This window comes from Cornus florida, unplaced genomic scaffold (assembly GCF_030987335.1).
Source record: "Cornus florida cultivar Cherokee Brave unplaced genomic scaffold, ASM3098733v1 CherokeeBrave_3.0.0_Hap2_Chr04, whole genome shotgun sequence".
Classification (NCBI taxonomy): Eukaryota; Viridiplantae; Streptophyta; class Magnoliopsida; order Cornales; family Cornaceae; genus Cornus; species Cornus florida.
In genome coordinates this window covers 40,774,883-40,780,368 of record NW_026775574.1, presented here as the reverse complement: position 1 = coordinate 40,780,368, position 5,486 = coordinate 40,774,883, and the positions used below count along the sequence as shown (strand labels likewise).

The 5,486-nt window shown below is 35.5% G+C and overlaps 1 pseudogene; it reads left to right on the top strand.

Moving 5' to 3' along the window:
* Positions 1-1,096: 1,096 nt before the first annotated feature.
* LOC132305712 (small nucleolar RNA R71) lies at positions 1,097-1,195 on the top strand (annotated as a pseudogene).
* Positions 1,196-5,486: the final 4,291 nt, after the last annotated feature.

The window sequence follows — 5,486 nt, the reverse complement described above, 5'->3', positions numbered from 1 at the left end:
GCCTTAGGCTCAAAAGCTTTCTCAAAAACATTCTTTGAAGCATTTTCAACAATGGATTCTTCCACATTTAATGAAGGAGGAATGGGATATGAGACGGGACGGGTGTCAACTTTAGGTTGCACCAGTTCACTCTCTTCATTGGAAACACCAATTTGGTTGTCAATAACTTTTCCACTTCTCAAAGTGGTTACTGCATTCACATGTTCTAGTGTATGACCTTCGAAAGAGGAATTGGTCTCCACAACAAAGGCATTTTTCCTTCTCCCTTACATTTAACGTGCTAGCTATCTACCCGACTTGGGTTTATAGCTTTGCAATCAATTGGGAGTGAGAATGAAGCAATTGAGTATTTGCCTCCAAAGTACCCAAAGCGGATAAGACTTTTTCTTCAAATGCTGGACTTTTTGAATTACCTTGAGAATATGATGATTGGTTTGGAAAATGAGAGTTTGAAAATTGGTTTCCATTTGGTACTCAGGAAGATGAACTATAACCTTGGGAACCTTGGCTTTGCAAAGGGGGCGGAATATATTTGCTTTGGAAACCACTTTAGGGAGGGTTTGAGCTTTCCCTTTGGCTTTTCCAAGAGAAGTTTGGATGGTTCTTCCACTCGGCATTATAGTGAGTGCCATAGGGATTATTCCCTTGGTTGATAAAAGCGGCATTCACTTGTTCATGGTGTTCACTTTGCGCATGTCTATGAGGATAATTGGAAGTAGAATCTAAACCATGAGAATAAGTTATGCATGATTCATTGGAAGGATGATGAGTATGATTAGGGGAGGAAGACACTTGGTTGGCCGAATTTTGGTTGATCAAAATTTGATTAAACCTTTAGGATAACGACTTCACTTCGGCGACTATATCATTGGAATGGTCAACTTGATATAAGCCTACATTCTTCCTTCCACCTACATTTCTACCATTTTAAGATGATAAAGATCGATGCATGGAGTTTTCACTCATGCTCTCATATAAGCCCCACACATCATCTTCATGCCTATCAAGATAAGAACCACCCATAAAAGCATCAACCATACCTTTATAGTTGTCCGATAAACTTTCAAAGAAGAATTGAACTAATTGCCATTTAGGGATGTCATGGTGTGGACATTTCCTAAGCAAATCATTTAATCGCTCCCATGCCTCATGAAACAATTCCCCATCCCCTTGTGACAATTCACGAATTGAAGTTCTCACTGAATTGGTCTTTGACACGGGATAGTACTTTTTTAAGAACTTTTGTTGCATCTTTGCCCAAGTAGTTACAGAAAAAAGGTCTCAAATTGTTGAACCAGCATTTTGCTTTATCTTTAAGGGTGAAAGGGAAGAGTTTTAACCTCAAAACTTCTTCCAGTGTGTCCATGTATTTCACGGTGGAACACACTTCAAGAAGTTCATCCAAATACTTGTAAGGTTCTTCATTTGGTAGCCCATGGTAATTGGGAAGCATTTGGATTGATTGTGGTTTAATCTCATAATGGTGTGCTCTAAATAGAGGGAGTTGAATGCATGTTGGTGCATTATACTCATTGGGCACATAATGGTCTCTTAAAGCAAGGGAATGATTCACAATTGGTGGCTCTACACGAGCCCCATGATTTACTTGAATAATGGGAGGTGGAGGTGGTACAAAAAATTGCTTTGGCATTCCCATTGGAACTTAGCCTTGTTGTTGTGGAATTAAAGGTCTTGGCATACCTAATGGTACTTGAATATTATCATGTTATGAATGCACATAAGGGTGAAGAATGCCTTATTGGTCGATGTGACCAAGGTCCTCAACATGGTCCTTATTATGTTCCACCATTGATGAAATGGAGTTACTTGAATTACCCCTTCCCCTTGGATTACGAACAATTGATTCAAGGTTAAAATTCAATGGCACAAGAGTATGATTCAAAGACCTACGACCATGCATGCATAATCAAAACAAACAACAACTCAACAACTAGCAAGTAGCAAATACTTCTCCTCCACGACAAGTCAATCAACAAACCTTCACATACATTGATCCCATACTCCCATGCTTTCAACAAATACAAGAAAATAAATTGCCTCCTCGCGGGCCGACGATTTAATTAAGAAAATAAAACTTACCACCACGCGGGCTGATGATTTAACTAAGCAAGAGAGTTAGAAAAGCTCACAAAGGGTCCTTAAGCAACTTCAAATATTTTTAACTTTTGCCTTGCTTTGCTTGGCAAATTTTTTTATTTTTAGTTTTTTTATGCTTTGCTTAGCTTAGTTTCTTTCTTTGCTTTAGAATTCCCTTGCTTCACCTTCCTTGGCTCCAAGTACCTAGCCAATCAAGAATAAACACAATAAGTAAATAAAGTAAAATGAAATAAAAACAAGATCAAATGCATATTATTCCTAATTAATCCCAAAATACGGCATTGCCAATCCCCGGCAACGGCACCAAAACTTGGTGTAGTCAGATGACCAAAGTGCCCAAAGTGTGATGAAGTGTGGCCAAGTTTAAATTTGTAGAATGCCACTACCACTACAAACTACTAACGTAGTAAGAGCGAGTAGAGATCGTCGCAAGGGAAAGGAAGGGTATTTTGGAATTAATGTTGGATTAGTAGGTCGAATGATCAAAAGAGAGGTTTTTTGGTTGAATTATACTACAATTTAACAAATGAGGTGTAGAGAATGAGAAAGGATTCTTGGTTCATAAAGTTCACCACTAAGCATTGCCTTCCTAGACATTCAATAATTGATGGATTAGGGGGATTATATGTTTTAAAGGAAAGTGTATGCCATTAATTGAAATATTAAACATGGATGGCCAAGTAAGTATACATTGTCTAATCAATCTAGTGAATAGCACAACATATCAAATTAAGCCATTAATCCTTCCATAAGCCCACAATTAACGCACACTTAAGAAATTAAAGAAATATACTACTTGTATTCATAAGTATGGAACATCAAACAACAAGAATGGATTGTCTACCTATTTAAGAAATTAAAGCAATTACACTACAACTATGCTAATGACATGAAAAGTAAAACTAATTAAACTAAGGAGGTGGCACAATCCATTAAGAAATAAGTATGAACCATCAAATAAACTACAAGAGTAATCCATTTAAGCATCATGCCTTGACCATCACTAGATTCATAATATCAATACATATAGACATGTATCAATATCACAAAATCTAGAGAAAAACACATGAACATTCATTCTAGCATACGTAGACATATGGATAGAGTTAAATGATCAATTGGAAGTACTAAACTACACAAATCATGTAGAAACAAGATTTTTATATATAAGAGGTCAAAACAAGAATTACAACACAAATACCCATTAATTACAAAACATCAAAGTCTATGAGGCATGCTTAGGGCTATCTCTAGCCCCAAGAGAAAGGTTTAGCCACTCATTGATGTTTTCATCTGACCATTAAGGGCTATCTCATGGTATAATTCATCCTTCTCCTTTGGTGTTCTTGGTAGAAACCCTAGATGAGTGGAAGAACTATCCCAAAATGTATGTTTCTCTCTCTAATCTTTAGCCAATTCTTTCTCTAACTAACCAATGTCTTACTAAAAATGGCCAAATTTCTTATATAGGTAGCTCAAATGTCACACCCAATGGTTAGACCTCGTGCACTAGGACCTCCAAATGATTGCACGACGAGCACACCTTCAATTCGGCTTGAAATCTGTTTTGCACGTAATTTGAGGCAATTCGATCGATCACATGGTTGCTCTAATCGATCGAAGTATGGCACTCCATATTCCTTAGAAAAAGATAAGTGCTTCTTTCTTGATGTCATTGATGAGGATTCAGTTACCATCTTTCCAACAAAAGATCCTTCTCCTTTGATTTCGAGTCCTCCTTGTCCTTCTTGTGAGTCCTCTCACAAACTTGAAACTAAGCCACTACCGGATAAGCTTGAGTATTCTTTCTTGGGTCTTGATGGAACTACACTGATTCCACCTGTTTCAAATTTTATAATCACCCATAGGACTGGTTTTGGGATGAGGGAGGCAGTTGAGATGTTGGATACAGGCTAAGGAATGGCCTATCAAGCTAGAGATATTAAACTTAGCATGCGGTCGAGCTATCGACGTTAAACTTAACACTTGTATGTTTATACTTTAATTCGGTTTGTTTTGTTTTATTTTAATTTTGTTTTCTAGGTTTTAGTTTATTTGTGTATTTTTCTTTTATTTTTAGATTAGGTTTGTTTTGATTAAAATAAATAAATAAATACCAATATTAAAAAAAATAAAAAATAAAATTAACTTGCGCATAATGATATATATCTATTTTACTCCATACACTCGATACTCTAATGTGTGCTTTGGAGTGTGATTATTTTGCCAGATACTAAGGACTAAGTGTAGGGGTAAGGTGACGATTTTACCTTTCTGTGCTATAATTTATGATCTTTGCTGGTTCTTCATATTTAGTTATATCTTTCTAACTCTACATCTATTTTTACACATTGAGGACAATGTGCATCTTAAGTTTGGGGGTAAGGCAGTGTCCTTCAAAATTTTAATGTTGATATATTGTGCACAATAGAATGAAATTTAATTGTTTAAGCATGAGTCTGAGTCTGTTGATTGTCATTATATATTTATACAGTCTGATGTTGGTTAGAAATGGCTTGTATGCCAAAGTTATGTTGAAAAAGAATTTTTGAAATTTTTTAAAATCAGTTGGTGGCCTGTGGTCCATTTTGTCAGGATGATTACTGTTTAACGATTTTGATCTCTGAAATACTTCACTTTCCACATATTCACCCTTGCATGAATTCTATGGGGTATAAATTTGAAGTTTTGTTTTGTTTTATGTTAAACTGAGATGAGCAGGTGAATTTGATGATTTTGATAACTAAGGTATAAAAAAAAAATATAGAAAGAAAAGAAAGAATTAGTATGTATGCAATAATTGAACAAAATTCTTCACCAATGTAAAAGAAATAAATCAAAAAAAAAAAAAGTGAAGAAAAGAAGTAGAAAAAGGGTTAAGTTCAGGTCTATAAAAGGGCTAAGTTCAGGTCTATACCTAGATTGCTTGAACAATTAAGTCCTTTGGGTGTGTGTTCTTACACCTAATGCCCTAAAACCATCTGGTTTGGGAGTCATTGGCTAAAAACTTATTACATAAGGGGTTTAGGTTGCCTAGATTACTTGAATAATTAGGTCTGAAAGGGTGCTTTATCACTTAATACCCTAAAACTGTCTGGTTTAGGAGTCATTGGCCGAAAGTTCGTTACATGGGTTCGTTACATGGGTGATTTAGAAAGCTTAATAGACCTGAGGATTACACAGTATCTTTTTAAAAAAATACATACCTATATAAAATAAAATAAAAAACACCTTGGGAATTGGAATTTAAAAAGTTTGCCTATAAATTGAGAGATAGCATGAATGAATACAAGTATGGATAGTAAGCCACATGTTTGAAATTGTGAGTTCACTTCTAAAGGATTTTGGAGATTGAGATCATTGAATAA